Here is a 19,366-nt window from a genome sequence, read left to right on the forward strand (position 1 = left end):
TATATAATAGTTAGTAGCTAAAAGGTTCACAACTGCCCCTTTATAATAGTAGACTTAGGTTCTTAGGATTGTATTATTAGATAACACTAGCTAAAACAGTTCTAAATCCTAATTAATATAGATAAATCTTGACTAATCTAGCTAGAGAAATATCCTCTAACCTACAACCCCGCTCCTCTAATTCTGGTACGACTCCACTAGCAAGTACTATCTACTCTAGTTACCCACAATATCTTGCGAAGAGACGCCCTTTAGGATTAAGAGGAGAACTAGAACTAAAATAGTCCTAGTTTAATTAACAGGATACGTAGTGTACTTAAAATTCTAGCTACTTATAGGGCTACTACTAAACCTATTACGCTACCTACCCTAGTCTAATCGCTAACTGTTACCCTACCCGCAAAATTTTAAATTGCTACTATTTCTGCTAATGCTTTCTATTTTAATATAAAAAAATCTTCTAATAAATTCTTTACTACTAGCCTGTATAAGATTAAGCGTAGGATCTAAACCCTATCTAAATAGGATACTCTTAAACATAGCTTGTTAGATTAGAAGCTCCTATCTAACTACAACTCCTATTAGGACGTCTTTAATAAGGCTAAGGCTAACAAACTTCTAATCTACTAGCCTTATAACCATAAGATAGTCCTAGAGGAACCCCTTCTAAACTACTAGAGTCCCCTCTATTGTTAAAATACTAAGGAACTCTAGGCTACTAAGGAATATGTACAAGAGCACCTATAGAAAGGTTTTATTAAGACTAGTTAGAGCCTATTCGCCTCTCCTATCCTGTGTGTTAAGAAGCTAAATAGAGGCCTTAAGATCTATATAGATTACTATAAGCTTAACAGCTTAATGCAAAAGGACGCGTATCTAATACCCCGTATAGATAATCTATTATCCTAGCTAGCTAAAGCAAAAATCTTTACTAAGCTAGATATTCGTGCTGCCTTTAATAAGATCCAAATAGACCCTAACTTAGAGGAGTACACTACTTTCTATACTAGGTATAGTGCCTACAAATGCAAAGTCCTACTATTTAGGCTATGTAACAGACCTGCAACCTATTAGCGGTACATAAATAATATACTAATAGATTATTTAGATAACTTCTATATTACCTATCTAGATAATATCCTAATCTACTCTAAAAACCTTGCTACTTACAAGGACTATATTAAAAAAGTCCTTAAGCGTCTTTGTTCTGCTAGATTACAGGCTAATATTAAGAAAAGCAAATTCTATACAACCTGTACCTGTTACCTTGGCTATATCCTAACTAATAAAGGCTTAGAGGTAGACCCTAACAAAGTCAAAGTACTCTAAAACTAGTCCGCTCCTAAGACAATAACTAGAGTAAAGTCCTTCCTAGGATTTACTAGATTCTACTAGCAATTTGTGGAAAACTTCTCTAAGATAGCTAAGCCCTTAACTACCCTCTAGAGTCCTGCTACCCTATTTGTATAGACTTTAGAATGCCAACAAGCCTTTAACTAGCTTAGGAATGCCCTGCTAGCAATCCTAAGCTTAGCTCACTTCTATCCTAAGTACCCTCTAAAACTAGAGACAGACGCCTCTAATAGAGTTATTGCAGCTATCCTCTTATAGGAGCATCCTAATAGGAAATAGTACCCTATATCCTTCTTTAGTTAGACCCTTACTAGTTCTAAACTTAATTAGGAAATCTATAATAAAGAATTATTTACAATAATCTACGCCTTTAAGAAATAGCGTGCTAACCTAATAAGTACTTAGCACCTTATTAGAGTATACACAGACTATAGAGCACTAGAGTACTTTATATCTACTAAAGTCCTTAGTGCTAGGCAAGCTAGATAGCTAGAGGTTATAAGTCCCTTTAACTTCTAAATTAAGTATACTCCTAGATCTCACAACGCCTAAGCAGATATCCTAAGCAGAAGGGAACAGGATATGGTTAACCTTAAGACTACGTAAAGGGATAATCACTCACAAGTAATAATCTCCCTAGATAGGTTACACCCCTAAATTAACTCTAACTTAGCGCAAGACTACCTAGCTAAGCGTTCCTTACTAATCCTTGCTTTAATTACAGTAGTTTAGAACCCTATAACTCTTAGATCCCTAGAACTTATTAAAACTCTTCTCTAAGAAAATAGGTCCTTATTCCTAATAGAAAGATTAGAGTTGCCTAAGCACTATTAGATAGAAAATAGACTCCTTCTCTACTAGGATTAACTTTACGTGCCTGCTAGATTAGTCCTATGTACTAGACTAATTCGTAAGGCTTATAATTAAGTGTCTACTACCTACCTATTAGCTACTAAAACCTATTAGATTCTAGCCTAACATTACTACTAGAAAGGTATAGAGACTACCTATAAACGCTACGTTTAGAACTGTATCCTATGCAGGAGAGGGCACCTAAGACAGCACTAACTCCTAGGCATGCTCCACCCCCTTCCTATCCCTAGTCTACTAATGCAGCACCTGTGCATTAATTTTAAGGATTTTCCCTAGGATTAATAGGGTTATAATTAGATTATAGTTATTATTAATTGCCTATTAAAGCAAGCTATTACTATCCCTTGCTATAAAACTATAGACGCCTAAGGTATAGCTACCTTATTTATTTAGTAGGTGTACTAATTTAGACATACTCTAGATACTATCGTTTCTAATTAAGGCCCTTAGTTTATATCTAGTTTCTAGTCCAAGTTCTATTAGATTATAGGCACTAAAGTTAAGCTCTCTACTACCTACTATAAACAGACTAATAGACAAACTAAGATTATAAATAAGTATATTAACCAGAGACTAAGGCCTTTTGTATCCTATTACTAGGACAACTAGAGCGAGCTACTACCTATAATAGACCGTGCCTAAAGTACTCTTCTATATTTATCTATTAGCATAGCTCTATATTAGCTCCTCTTTAGTTCCTTACTAAAGCAAAGTTAGCATTAGAAACTAGAAAAGACCCTATCCACTATACTAGAGAAACTAAACCACAAAGACGCCTTATCCCTTGCTACTTAGATACACGACGCCTAGAAGATTACTAAAGAAAATATAGAAAGAGCTTAAGACTAAATACGCTCTACTACTAATTGCTATTACTATCTAGTTAACTAGAAGATTAGTAACTATGTTTATCTATCTACTACTAATCTTGCTATTTTACAACCTAGCTAAAAACTATCTAAACGATAGGAAGGTCCCTTTAAGGTATTAGAATAAGTAGGAAACGCGTATTGCCTCTAATTACTACCTAGTTCTAAGATCTATAACGTTTTCTCTCCTAATGTACTATACAAAGATCCCTAAGACCTATTACCTAGACAAGAGGCTCTAAAACCCCCCTGTACCCCTATACAAGGTGTAGAGGAATAGGAGGTAGAAGAAATCCTAGCTAGCAAATTATACTAATCTAAGCTAAAATATAAGGTTAAGTAGGTTAGATATAATCCTAATCCTATTTAGTATCTAGCCTCTAACTTTATAGGTGCCCCCTATAAATTATAGGCATTCCACTAATAGTATCTAAATTAGCTAGGTCCCCCACGCAGCTTACTAAAATAGATTTAAGCCTAGGAAAAAGGTAAAGAGGATCTAACATTACTTCACGACAATCACGCCTAATACTAGAACTAATTTATATCCTATTTAGCTATACATTATCTATTAACTACTATCTATTACTATTATTCTTGTCGCTATTTATTGTTATATCCTATTTAGAACCTTTAAGGTTCCTAGGACACTACCCCTAGGAAACCTCTTTATTCTATATCTATCTCTCTATTAGAACCTAGTTTAGACTCTGTATTAGCTAAGATAGCGCCTAGACTATCCTTCTTCGCTAGCTTCTAGACAACTAGTGCAGCAGGAATTAGAGCAGGTACGGGAGCAGGGACAGGAGCTAGGACTAATTCTAACTCCTTCTTATAGAACGCCTTTATCTTAGCCTAGACTAGGAAAGTTACCTCCTAATTTAGCGCTAATTCCTCCTTAAGTTTGTTAACAGCCTTTATTAAGCCCCTAACTACTAAGACTATCTTATAAATACTATTCTAAAGCTAACATGAATTAGATATAGTAGTATAATAGGTGGCTATAAGGATTTTAGCAGCTTCTATGCCCTTAGTCTAAGCATTAGTAATAGTAACGCACTTAGCAAGGTTTTAGGTAGTTTCTTAAATAGTAGCCTTAAACTGCTTAACATCCTTCTAATAGGCAACCACAGCTTCCTTATCCTTATCCCCTTTAGCAGGGTTTCTAATTAGGCTGTAGTATTCTTCTAGAGCACCCCTAAGGGCAGAGTACTCTTAGCCAACGAAAGAAGGAATCTACTAGGATTAGTAAAGGAACCCTATTAGACTTGGACACTTACTAGATTGCAATACTTATTCTAGGAGATACAGTACTAGCACTTCTTAGAATTCTTTAACTTAAAATTAAAATTGTTAAACCTACCCCTAGCTAGAGCCCTAACTGCTCTTATATAGAGAGCGCGATAAGCAACTAGGAGGACTCCTAGTAGTACTAGTACTAGCATAGCTAAAGGTTCTAATTTAGATTAGCAACTGTTTAATTACATAGATTAAATACTTACTAGATTTTAGATAGATTAGGTTAAATAATTAAAAAATTAGGGATATAGGAGTAAGAAAGTTAGTAGGTAGAGGGCTAGTTATAGGCAGGCTAGGGATAGGGGTCTGTGCCCTAGGAAGAAGAAGTAAAGGTAAAGGCAGAGGTAAAGGTGGATTTATTTTGCAAAAGCTCTTCTTTAAAGAGGGATCTAAACCTAATCCTAAGGATAGGGACTATCCTTTCTCTATAGGAGGGGGTAGTGTAACAATAAGGTAGAATTGCCTGCCTATTATTCTATGCTAAGTCTAGTCTAATAAAGGCCTGACTTACTAACGTATATAGAGAACAGCTCGCCTATGGTTAGGATAGGCATGTTCTTCTTGTCCTTTTGTACAAGACCTATAGGTGTAGGAATCTCATCCTTTTCTATATAGACGCGCACTCCTATATGCCTTTAAGTCGTATAGGATACCTTTTAGATGCCCTACCTACCTAAGTCGTTACACCTATTAGGGTCCTTAATTTAGCAACCCTACTATAACTAAACCTAAGATAATAGAGATATAGGTAGGATATAGGCGTCTTCTACTCTCCTATACTACTATATTTCCTACCTTCCTAATTATTAATTTAGCTTATAGAATGTCTATAATAACGCCCTCTTTACATAGCTATAGTCTACCTAGTATTAGTTAATAAGAGAGACTAGGTACTATATAGGCTAAAAGCTAAGACCACTAACTATCTAAATTATAGTCTAATACTACTAACTATAAAATTCTTGTACCCTTAGTAATTCCCTAGGTGTAACAATGAGGCAGAATTGCCTGCCCATTATTCCATGCCGAGTCTAGTCTAATAAAGGCCTAACTTACTAACGTATATAGAGAACAGCTCGCCTATAGTTAGGATAGGCATGTTCTTCTTGTCCTTTTGTACAAGACCTATAGGTGTAGGAATCTTATCCTTTTCTGTACAGACGCGCACTCCTATATGCCTTTAAGTTGTATAGGATACCTTTTAGATGCCCTACCTACCTAAGTTGTTATATTATAAGAAGAATATTATCCTAGCTAGTAATAGCATTTAAGAATATTGCACTTGTTGTTATTTTAAGCTACTAATTTAGTTCTAGTAGCTACCTAACCCTGCAACTCTATAGTTAGAACAGCTATTAGAACTTCTAATAACTAAAGCCTATAGGCTTAGACTTCTAGACCTATAGGTAGTGCTAGATTACCTTTAGAAAAATCGCGTTAGATTGCGTCAAGGTAGAGACCCAGAGACTACTAAAAGCCTAGAGGAATTAGAGGCAAAGCTAATATCCTCCTATAACCAAACCCCCTAAAAGAAAATAAAAGATTTGTTGTTCTTATTAACTACAAAATATTAGACAAAGGCAAAGAAAGGGTATCTAGTTCAGCCACTTTTAAAAGCCTATTCACTAATAGAAAGAAATTAGATAAGGAGGACTTGATCGACAACGCCCTCCTTAAAGGACCTGCTTCCTATCTATCTCTTAAGGTACCTCGTGCTCCTAGGAAATCTTAAAGCAACACCTCCCTTAAAGATAAATACATGTTAACCCTATCTAAAAAGGAGAGGTTAGAGGAACAAGTTAAGCAACTTACTAATTAGTTGTATAACACCTCCCTCTATAAGGAGATATAGGGTACTACCTAACCTAGCTAGTCTTTAGCTTCTATATTAAACCCTACAGTGTATACTATAAAAGCTAAGAGAAAATCTAAAAAGACGCTAAATATCTCTATACTTAGTAATAGTGCTAATCCTACTTTTAGATAATAGCAAGCATCCATTTAGGATAGGCTAGAGATTAACGCTAATTACTACCCCTCTTCTAGAGCTTGGATGGCGTTAGTCTAGGGACACTGCTTAGGACTAGCAAGAGAATACTTAGAGCCACGTTACCTATCTAATTCCCTAAGCCTTTAGTTCTAAAAAGCTAAGGAAATAATTACCCTCCTTTAAACCTACTTTATTACTAGAAATAAGATAGCTAAGAGTTAGACTGTATTTAACCGCCTGTATATAACTAATGTAGAGACGTTCCCTGCCTTTAAGTTATAATTCTAGAGTCTTGCTATTAGAGGAGAAGTACCCTAATTAGAGTAGTATTACTACCTCTAGATAAAGATTACACCTTCCCTAAGGATGCTAAACCTTGCTTTCTAACAGAATTAGCACAATAATTTCAAGACTATAGTAGATTATCTTACTGCTTTTAATATAGAACGCCGCCTATACCCTACCTTATCTACTCCTACCTAGACTACCCTATTATCTAGAAAAGGACTAACTCCCTTCTAACACTCTAGAAACTAGTCCTATTTAGACACTAATTAGAAACCCTATAATAGACCTTTAACAGCTAAACCTTATGTGCCCTATTTACAATAACAAGGCACTACCCCTTAAAATAATTAACCCCTATCTGCTACGCTAGCCACTCCTAGCGCTACTACAATAGGAATCCTAGTAACTTGCTATAATTGTAGAAAGCCTAGGCACTTCTCTAGTAACTACCCTAAACCCCCTAGGATTTGGGCTATAGATGTGGAATAGGGTGTTAAGAATTCTAAGGAAGAAGAAACCGCTAAATTAACCAATTTAGATGGCTATTAGACAGGAAACAACAACGCCTAGGAGGATCCTCCTTCCTAGGCCTAACTTAATATAACCTGTTAAACCTTTCCTTAACTAAATTATTTATTAGTTCCTATTTGCTTGTACGTACAACCCTGTGCCTTAATAGATCTAGTGTTTGCCTAAACGCTTTAGTAGATACTAGGGCCTAAGGTTACTTATTTCTTAATTTAAAAATTGCTTATAATATCTCTTCTACGCTTAGGGTACCTATCTAAAAGCTACTATACAAGCTTACTATTAAAGGGTTCTAGGATTAGATTACCTCCCTAGTTGCTTACTATATTTAGCTTCATATAATAGTTAGTAGCTAAAAGGTTTATAACTGCCCCTTTATAATAGTAGACTTAGGTTCTTAGGATTATATTATTAGACAACACTAGCTAAAACAGTTCTAAATCCTAATTAATATAGATAAATCTTAACTAATCTAGCTAGAGAAATATCCTCCAACCTATAACCCCGCTCCTTGAATTCTAGTACGACTCCACTAGCAAGTGCCGTCTACTCTAGTTACCCACAACATCTTGTAAAGAGACGCCCTTTAGGATTAAGAGAAGAACTAGAACTAAAATAGTCCTAGTTTAATTAACAGGATACATAGTGTACTTAAAATTCTAGCTACTTATAGGGCTGCTACTAAACCTATTACGCCACCTACCCTAGTCTAATTGCTAACTATTACCCCACCTGCAAAATTTTAAATTGCTACTATTTCTGCTAATACTTTCTATTTTAATATAAAAAAATCTTCTAATAAATTCTTTACTACTAGCCTATATAAGATTAAGTGTAGGATCTAAACCCTATCTAAATAGGATACTCTTAAACATAGCTTGTTAGATTAGAAGCTCCTATCTAACTACAACTCCTATTAGGACGTCTTTAACAAGGCTAAGGCTAATAAACTTCTAATCTACTAGCCTTATAACCACAAGATAGTCCTAGAGGAACCCCTTCTAAACTACTAGAGTCCCCTCTATCGTTAAAATGCTAAGGAACTCTAGGCTACTAAGGAATATGTACAAGAGCACCTATAGAAAGGTTTTATTAAGACTAGTTAGAGCCTATTTACCTCTCCTATCCTATGTGTTAAGAAGCTAAATAGAGGCCTTAGGATCTGTATAGATTACTATAAGCTTAACAGCTTAACGCGAAAGGACGCGTATCTAATACCCTACATAGACAATCTATTATCCTAGCTAGCTAAAGTAAAAATCTTTACTAAGCTAGATATTTGTGCTGCCTTTAATAAGATCTAAATAGACCCTAACTTAGAGGAGTACACTACTTTCTATACTAGGTATGGTGCCTATAAATGCAAAGTCCTACTATTTAGGCTATGTAACAGACCTATAACCTATTAGTAGTATATAAATAATATACTAATAGATTATTTAGATAACTTCTGCATCGCCTATCTAGATAATATCCTAATCTACTCTAAAAACCTTGCTACTTACAAGGACTATGTTAAAAAAGTCCTTAAGCGTCTTTGTTCTGCTAGATTACAGGCTAATATTAAGAAAAGCGAATTCTATACAACCTGTACCTATTACCTTAGCTATATCCTAACTAATAAAGGCTTAGAGGTAGACCCTAACAAAGTTAAAGTACTCTAAAACTAGTCCGCTCCTAAGATAATAACTAGAGTAAAGTCCTTCCTAGGATTTACTAGATTCTACTAGCAATTTGTGGAAAACTTCTCTAAGATAGCTAAGCCCTTAACTACCCTCTAGAGTCCTGCTACCCTATTTGTATAGACTTTAGAATGCTAACAAGCCTTTAACTAGCTTAGGAATGCCCTGCTAGCAATCCTAAGCTTAGCTTACTTCTATCCTAAGTACCCTCTAAAACTAGAGACAGATGCCTCTAATAGAGTTATTACAGCTATCCTCTTATAGGAGCATCCTAATAGGAAATAGTACCCTGTATCCTTCTTTAGTTAGACCCTTACTAGTTCCAAACTTAATTAGGAAATCTATAACAAAGAATTGTTTATAATAATCTGCGCCTTTAAGAAATAGCGTGCTAACCTAATAAGTACTTAGCACCTTATTAGAGTATACACAGATTATAGAGTACTAGAGTACTTTATATCTACTAAAGTCCTTAGTGCTAGGCAAGCTAGATAGCTAGAGGTTATAAGTCCCTTTAACTTCTAAATTAAGTATACTCCTAGATCTTACAACGCCTAAGTGGATATCCTAAGTAGAAGGGAACAGGATATAGTTAACCTTAAGACTACGCAAAGGGATAATTGCTTATAAGTAATAATCTCCCTAGACAGGTTACACCCCTAAATTAACTCTAACTTAGCGCAAGACTACCTAGCTAAGCGTTCCTTACTAATCCTTGCTTTAATTACAGCAGTTTAGAACCCTATAACTCTTAGATCCCTAGAACTTATTAAAACTCTTCTCTAAGAAAATAGGTCCTTATTCCTAATAGAAAGATTAGAGTTGCCTAAGTACTATTAGATAGAAAATAGACTCCTTCTCTACTAGGATTAACTTTGCGTGCCTGCTAGATTAGTCCTATGTACTAGACTAATTCGTGAGGCTTATAATCAAGTGTCTACTACCTACCTATTAGCTACTAAAACCTATTAGATTCTAGCCTAACATTACTACTAGAAAGGTATAGAGACTACCTATAAACGCTACGTTTAGAACTGTATCCTATGCAGGAGAGGGCACCTAAGATAGCACTAACTCCCAGGCATACTTCACCCCCTTCCTATCCCTAGTCTACCAATGCAGCACCTGTGCATTAATTTCAAGGATTTTCCCTAGGATTAACAGGGTTATAATTAGATTATAGTTATTATTAATCGCCTATTAAAGCAAGCTATTACTATCCCTTGCTATAAAACTATAGACGCCTAAGGTATAGCTACCTTATTTATTTAGTAGGTGTACTAATTTAGACATACTCTAGATACTATCGTTTCTAATTAAGGCCCTTAGTTTGTATCTAGTTTCTGGTCCAAGTTCTGTTAGATTATAGGCACTAAAGTTAAGCTCTCTACTGCCTACTATAAATAGACTAATAGACAAACTAAGATTATAAACAAGTATATTAACTAGAGACTAAGGCCTTTTGTATCCTATTACTAGGATAACTAGAGCAAGCTACTACCTATAATAGACCGTGCCTAAAGTACTCTTCTATATTTATCTATTAGCATAGCTCTATATTAGCTCCTCTTTAGTTCCTTACTAAAGCAAAGTTAGTATTAGAAACTAGAAAAGACCCTATCTACTATACTAGAGAAACTAAACCACAAAGACGCCTTATCCCTTGCTACTTAGATACACGACGCCTAGAAGATTGCTAAAGAAAATATAGAAAGAGCTTAAGACTAAATACGCTCTGCTACTAATCACTATTACTATCTAGTTAACTAGAAGATTAGTAACTATATTTATCTATCCACCGCTAATCTTGCTATTTCACAACCTAGCTAAAAACTATCTAAATAATAGGAAGGTCCCTTTAAGGTATTAGAACAAGTAGGAAACGCGTATCGCCTCTAATTGCCACCTAGTTCTAAGATCTATAACGTTTTCTCTCCTAATGTACTATGCAAAGATCCCTAAGACCTATTACCTAGACAAGAGGCTCTAAAACCCCCCTGTACCCCTATACAAGGTGTAGAGGAATAGGAGGTAGAAGAAATCCTAGCTAGCAAATTATACTAATCTAAGCTAAAATATAAGGTTAAGTAGGTTAGACATAATCCTAATCCTGTTTAGTATCTAGCCTCTAACTTTATAGGTGCCCCCTATAAATTACAGGCATTCTACTAACAGTATCTAAATTAGCTAGGTCCCCCACGCAGCTTACTAAAATGGATTTAAGCCTAGGAAAAAGGTAAAGAGGATCTAACATTACTTCACGACAATCACGCCTAATACTAGAACTAATTCACATCCTATTTAGCTACGCATTATCTATTAACTACTATCTATTACTATTATTCTTATTACTATTTATTATTATATCCTATTTAGAACCTTTAAGGTTCCTAGGACACTACCCCTAGGAAACCTCTTTATTCTATATCTATCTCTCTATTAGAACCTAGTTTAGACTCTGTATTAGCTAAGATAGCGCCTAGACTATCCTTCTTCGCTAGCTTCTAGATAACTAGTGCAGCAGGAATCAGAGCAGGTGCGGGAGCAGGGACAGGAGCTAGGACTAATTCTAACTCCTTCTTGTAGAACGCCTTTATCTTAGCCTAGACTAGGAAAGTTGCCTCCTAATTTAGCGCTAATTCCTCCTTAAGTTTGTTAATAGCCTTTGTTAAGCCCCTAACTACTAAGACTATCTTATAAATACTGTTCTAAAGCTAACATGAATTAGATATAGTAGCATAATAGGTGGCTATAAGGATTTTAGCAGCTTCTATGCCCTTAGTCTAAGCATTAGCAATAGTAACGCACTTAGCAAGGTTTTAGGCAGTTTCTTAAATAGTAGCCTTAAACTACTTAATATCCTTCTAATAAGCAACTATAGCTTCCTTATCCTTATCCCCTTTAGCAGGGTTTGCTACTAGGCTATAGTACTTATCTAGAGCACCCCTAAGGGCAGAGTACTCTTAGCTAACAAAAGAAGGAATCTGCTAGGATTAGTAAAGGAACCCTATTAGACTTGGACACTTACTAGATTGCAATACTTATTCTAGGAGATACAGTACTAGCACTTCTTAGAATTCTTTAACTTAAAATTAAAATTATTAAACTTGCCCCTAGCTAGAGCCCTAACTGCTCTTATACAGAGAGCGCGATAAGCGACTAGGAGGACTCCTAGTAGTACTAGTACTAGCATAGCTAAAGGTTCTAATTTAGATTAGCAACTGTTTAATTATATAGATTAAATACTTACTAGATTTTAGATAGATTAGGTTAAATAATTAAAAAATTAGGGATATAGGAGTGAGAAAGTTAGTAGGTAGAGGGCTAGTTATAGGCAGGCTAGGGATAGGGGTCCGTGCCCTGGGAAGAAGAAGTGAAGGTAAAGGCAGAGGTAAAGGTGGATTTATTTTGCAAAAGCTCTTCTTTAAAGAGGGATCTAAACCTAATCCTAAGGATAGGGACTATCCTTTCTCTATAGGAGGGGGTAGTGTAATAATAAGGCAGAATTGCCTGCCTATTGTTCTATGCCAAGTCTAGTCTAATAAAGGCCTAACTCACTAACGTATATAGAGAACAGCTCGCCTATAGTTAGGATAGGCATGTTCTTCTTGTCCTTTCGTACAAGACCTATAGGTGTAGGAATCTCATCCTTTTCTGTACAGACGCGCACTCCCATATGCCTTTGAGTCGTATAGGATACCTTTCGGATGCCCTACCTACCTAAGTCGTTACACTAGGTATATTATAAGGGTTGCGGGGGAATATCTATAAAGTTCCTACTAATCTATCTTACTAACTTTTCCTTAACTATACTAAAACACTAGCACCCTAAATTAACTATCGCTTACACGTTCTCTACTCTACCTAGGAGGAGGGGAATAAAGAAAGGAGGATTATTTAACCTAGCCTTAATATCTAGGGGACACTTAATAGCCTCTACTATTAATAATTCCTCTATTATAGTATCCTCCTTATACCCCTAACTTAGCCTAAAGTTAGGGGCAGCTAGTTTCTTAAATTAGAGCCGCTTGCTAATACTGCAACTATCTTAACACCTACTAGTTATAGTAATAGGGTATTAGGGCATGCACGCATAAAATAACCACCCTATCTACACTAGGTATAGATCTTTGCTAGTTTCTATGCATTAAATAGGTCCTATAGGATCTAGTTAGGACGTAATATTAGTAGTTTAGTAGGTGCACTTAATAAGGCTGCTACTTCTACTATATTTATATTGCTGTCCTAATCTAAGTTAGACTTCTACTAGGGTTCCTTAGACTTACTAGCCTAAAGAAAACCTAGTTCTAGAGAGGCTATTTTAATATCCACTGTAATTATCTTATATTCCTCTATAGCTGCGTTATAGTTTATCCTAGAGACTCCCCTATTAAGGGAAACTAAGCGTATACAACTATTAAGAGATTGCTAAAGTTATAAAAGCTTCTATTTATTATCCTAGTATAAACCTCCTAACTATATAAGGAGCTATATAAAATTTATAAAGAACTCTATAAAAGGCTAATTTTAGCCCTAATATAAGTGTTCTAACGCAACTTAGGTGCGCTCCTACCTATAATAGTTGCTATAATAGAATACTAGGTAGTTAAGAAACCTGCTTATATCCTAACGCTTACGTGCACTATCCTTAAAGTATAGTGCTATAGCGCGCTAGACTATAGGTAATAACTAGGACTAAATATATATAAACCTTGCCTTCTTATCCCTAATAAAGACCTTATCTATACGTAGTTTAAACTCTATAGTTATTTACTAGGAGGAGAAGTTTGCCTTAGTGCTATTATATAGCAAGCTAACTAGGAAGGGTTTATAATATAAGGTAGGAGAGGGCAGAGGTAGTATATTATTAAACCTAGCGGGCTTAGAGGAGGGTTAGGATAGAACCTAATTGCGTATTTCCTTATTCTATTAATATAGTATAGCTATTATAGCAGAGTCTTAAGCCTATTATTCTATTAATCTATAGACCTATTGCATTAGCCTTTCTACTATATTAGGTTGCACCTAGTTATTCTAAATATCTAGCGCGTCTATCTCTTATTACTATTATAGTATATTTAGAAGAAGATACTAAAATATTATAGACTAGCCTTAAGGGAGAATATAATAAGCGTTAATAATAGTATTTAGTATCTTAAAGGAGAGGTAAGCCCTTAGCGCCTTTTTATAGGTGTGCAATGTGTTCGCTTAGTAGTAGTGTTAGACTTAGTCTATCTTGTGTTAGACCTAGGCTTAGGCATAAGCCTAAGCCCTTTACATATATCCTTATCTATCTTACCCCCTTTTAGAGGTCTTATATAGTTACTAGTAATATACCTAGCTCCCCTATATATATAATATATTATTCTTAAGCTTAATGTATATATATATATTATTCCTTAGGCTTTCTTAGCCTATAATTAGCTAAGAAAGACCTATATTACTTTTTAGGGGTTGCCTAATCCTATTCTAAATTATTAGAAGGTTAATCTCCTTTAGCCCTCTTATCCTAGCTATTCTAGCTAGCCTATAGTTTTAGGCTCAGCTTTCTTTAGTAGACAATCTACGCCTATTCTTCTATTTATAATATAGTAGTTTATTATTATTGTAAACTAAGAATAGGGCAAAAGTAAACACTATTACCCTACCCTAATAAGTTAATATATATAGTGGGATATTGATAAGATATTATATTGCAACACACCCCCTAGTTAAGCACAGCCGCACATGCTTAGCTAAACAAGCGCAATCTTTTTGTTGTGGTTATTGTTAAGTAATATTGTGGCGTTAATCTAGGAGAAATGTTAACCCTATTAAGCAGTATAGCTAGGCGCCTCTAGAGGCTCACTAATTAGGACCTCTTAAATTATAGTATTCTAACACCGCGATTCGAACCCACGTCCTCTATAATTTTAACCACGCTCCACCAATGCGCATTAAAATGTGGTAATAATACCACTACGCTAACTAGGCTTATAACTATCGCAAACCAAGAATAGGGCAAAAGTAAACACTATTACCCCACCCTAATAAGTTAATATATATAGTGGGATATTAATAAGATATTATATTGCAACAATTATATATAGGGAAGGAGAAATAGATCCTTTTAGATATCCTTACTTAGGGTTATAGTATACTTAAGGGCCTAGAGACTAGGCGTAGAAGCTTCCCCTAGCTCCTCCTATAGTAGCCTTATATAATCTAATAATTCTATTAGATCTTGCTATAAGTGCTACTTATATTATTTTAAGGCAGCGTAGGCTTATATCTACTTTTCTATAGGTATTCTAAGGGTATTAATTATTATTTACTTTAATATAGCCTAGGATAGCTTAAAGAAGGGTTGTTAAGCCTTCTTAGAGGCGTAATATATCCTCTAGAGTATCTTAAGGGCTTTAGAGATATACATTACTCTAAAATCTACGTTCTCCTATTTTATAAAGAATATTAAGGGCGCTCTTATATAAATACCTTTATAGTCCCTCTCCTATTAATTATACTCCCTCCTATTCTTTTTATTATAGACCTAAGGTAGTTCTTGTTAAGGTAAATATATCTTAGGTGCCTCTATCCTTCCTAGTACTAGTAGTAGGCTATTCCTAAGGATGCTATTAATAATAGAGGTATTTCTAGTGTTATACCTTCTCCTAAGTTCTTATAGAGTAGCTAGCTCTCTCTATACCTTAACTCTAGTAAGCTAATTCTAGTATTCCTTAAGTTCTGCAAATAGGTCTATTACTAACGTAGCCTTAGTAGCCTCTAAGGAGTTCGCTTGCTCCCTCTATTATAGGTATAGTGTTACTAAGCGTGCTATAGGTTATACTAGGACACTATAGCCTATTCTACCCCAAGTTAGGCTATTATTACTTCTAGTAATACTTAGGGTAGCATCTCGCGTAAGGTCTACTAGTAAGTAATTACTAGGAGTTACTAGCAGGAAGCTAGCATCTATTAGAGTTATAGGATATAATATACTACTTAGCTAGTAAATATTCTATTAGATTAGGTAGATTTATTTAAATATAAGAATTTATAGTAAGGGATAGAGGTTTAGTAGTAGATTAGGATAAAAGGAAATAATTTAATATTAAACAAATTAATACTATATATATTAATTTATATTAGTATTTATACTGCCTATAATTATATAATCTATCTTGCTTAGGCCACTCTAGCGTAAACTTAGGTTAGCAGGGTTAGCAGAGCCCTATATCCTAACAATTCCCTATCTACGCACTACTAATATTAGATTTGTTAAACCTAATAGAAATAAAGCAGGATGTTACACTATACGCTATGTATACTAACCTATAATATAGTAACTACGTAATAAGCTTATAACCTTGTAATATCTAGACTAGATATTATTTACGCACGTTACTATAGATCTTACTAGTATATATAATAACTAGATCTTTATATACTATATAGGAGAACTAGTATTAAATGCTTATAAGTTTAAGTCTATAGTTAATAACTTCTATAATAGCTACTAAGAGGGAGACTACTTTAAAGTTAAACTAGGGCAAGAATAGGGTAAAAGTAAGTTTTAAACTACCTATACTATTAGAAGAGTATAACGCTAATAACTTGCAATAGTTAGCTAGCGCTATCCCTAAATACCTAATTATAGATAGCACGCAAGCCTATAGCTAAAATAATCTAACAGGCTAGATATAAAAACTGTTGCAATACAATATCTTATTAATATCCCACTATATATATTAACTTATTAGGGTAGGGTAATAGTGTTTACTTTTGCCCTATTCTTAGTTTGCAACAGTTATAAGCCTAGTTAGCGTAGTGGTATTATCACTATATTTTAATACGTATTAGTAGAGCGTGGTTAAAAATTATAGAGGACGTGGGTTTAAATTGCGGTGTTAGAATACTATAATTTAAGAGGTCCTAATTAGTAAGCCTCTAGAGGCGCCTAGCTATACTACTTAACAGGGTTAACATTTCTCCTATAACAAGGTAGGCGCCCTGCCTATAAAATAAATACTACGTTATCTCCCCTATCTGTACTAATTCAGCTATAGTCTAAAAGGTACGCATAAGAATACTTAAGCTAAGTAATCCTTGTATAGTATAATATATATATCTTAACAGATAATAGTGCTAGACCCTAGTGCTAACCTATAAACCTTGTTTAAGTCTAGCCTAGGTATCTAGTAAGCGCTAGCTATTTTTAGCCTAGCCTTGTTATATCTCCTAGATTAACGCCACAATACTACTTAACAACAACCACGACAAAGATTGCGCTTCTTTAGCTAAGCATCTACACCTCTGCTTAACTAGGGGGTGTGTCACAATATAATATCTTATTAATATCCCACTATATATATTAACTTATTAGGGTAGGGTAATAGTGTTTACTTTTGCCCTATTCTTAGTTTGCGATAAAAACTAGTATGCCTCCTAGTTATATCGCGAGCAACGCTAACTACTAGACTAATTAACACGCTAACACCTACCCTAAAATTTATACTAAAAGTGATTCTAAAACTAGTAGCAAATTAGATAGTAAGTAGAATAGTAAGGTTAGTAGTAAAGGATTATTTTTACTAAGATCTATAAGTACTAGCAAAGGATATACTAGTAAAGGAAAAGGATTACCTTGCTATAACTTAGTATATTAGCTATACTACTAGTATAGGGCTCTATAATAATCTTATATATAGCCTTAGAGGACACCTAAGAGTTATCTAAGGTAGTTAGTAATATAGATTAAGTAAGTGTTACAGGAGGGATATTAACTAGATCACAGAGCATCTTAATTTAATTAATCCCAATCAATACCCCTATATAACCCACTATCTAATTAACTGCTAGCTTACTACTAAGTGCCTAATAAAAAGCAGGAGCTCTAGTAAGGAAGGTTTACTAATTATTCACCTTCTAGTAAGGGTAGCTAAAGCTCTATATATATAAGTCTAATCGTAGTAGATATAATCTAATAATCTATCTCCTAAATTATTCCTAACCTTAGTAATCTAAATTTCCATAGTAAGTAATATTTCTACAAGATAAAAAGTATAATAATTAGGTGTGTTTTAATAAATTTTAGTTAATATAGGATGTTAGGTTATAGCTATTACCTAGTTACTATAGTAAAAAACTCTCTAACACCACGTAACTAGGTATAGATAACCTAATATCTACTAATACTATACACTAATACTATTTATGCTAGTCGCGGGCTACTAGGTGGCATCCCCTGCAGTACTAATTTACTAGCTACAGGATATTAACTGTCGCAAACCGAGAATAGGGCAAAAGTAAACACTATTACCCCACCCTAATAAGTTAATATATATAGTAGGATATTAATAAGATATTATATTGCAATATACCCCCTAGTTAAGTAGGGGACTAGATGCTTGGCTAAAGAAGCGCAATCTTTGTCGTGGTTGTTGTCAAGTAGTATTGTGGCGTTAATCCAGGAGAAATATTAACCCTGTTAAGCAGTATAGCTAGGCGCCTCTAGAGGCTTACTAATTAGGACCTCTTAAATTATAGTATTCTAACACCGCGATTTAAACCCACGTCCTCTATGATTTTTTTAACCACGCTCTACCAATGCGCATTAAAATGTGGTGATAATACCACTGCGCTAACCGGGCTCATAACTGTCGCAAACCAAGAATGGGGCAAAAGTAAACACTGTTACCCTACCCCGATAAGTTAATATATATGGTGGGATATTGATGAGATATTGTATTGCGATATTAACTAATTTAGGTAAGGTAAGGCTTATAACTAGGACGCTTTTCTTATTGCAACCTAGACGAATAACGTTTCCCCTTACCTCGCCTATCGTAGCCACTAATAGTTTAACCTTGATATTAGCAGTTAGGTTAATATAGGCTAGTAAATCTAGGTTAGTGTAAACTAGCTATAGTACTAGGGTAGGTTTAGGTCGCACGGGCCATAGGCTTAGATTAGGTTTAGGTTGCTTAGACCTAGTGGTTAGGTTAGGTTTAGGTCGCTCAGACCTAGTGGTTAGGTTAGGTTTGGGTCGCACAGACCTAGTGCTTAACTAGGGTCTTACGTAAGCAGGTATTAATAGGCTATACTCCTAGAAATATAACTATTTATCACAGTTATTAATTACAGTAACTAACCCTATTAGGTAAAGCGTGTGGGTTAGTAAGACCCTAAACCTAACCTAAGCACTAGGTCTATGCGACCTAACCCTAACCCTAACCCTATTACGTAAGACCCTACCTAAGCCTATAGCCTGTGCGAAAATTTGTGGTTAGGTTTTGGTTAGGTTTAGGGTCTAACATAAGCTAACCTAACTGTTGCAGGAGGGATAACAACCGGATCACGGAGCATCTTAATCTCGATCTATTCCGATCAATCCTGGTCAAATACCCTTGTATAACCCACTATCTGATCGACTGCTAGCTTACTGCCAAGTGCCCAACAAAAACAAGGAGCTCTGGTAAGGAAGGTTTACCAATTATACACCTTCT

Source organism: Plenodomus lingam (assembly GCF_022343315.1).
Source record: "Plenodomus lingam strain CAN1 chromosome Unknown contig_11, whole genome shotgun sequence".
NCBI lineage: Eukaryota > Fungi > Ascomycota > Dothideomycetes > Pleosporales > Leptosphaeriaceae > Plenodomus > Plenodomus lingam.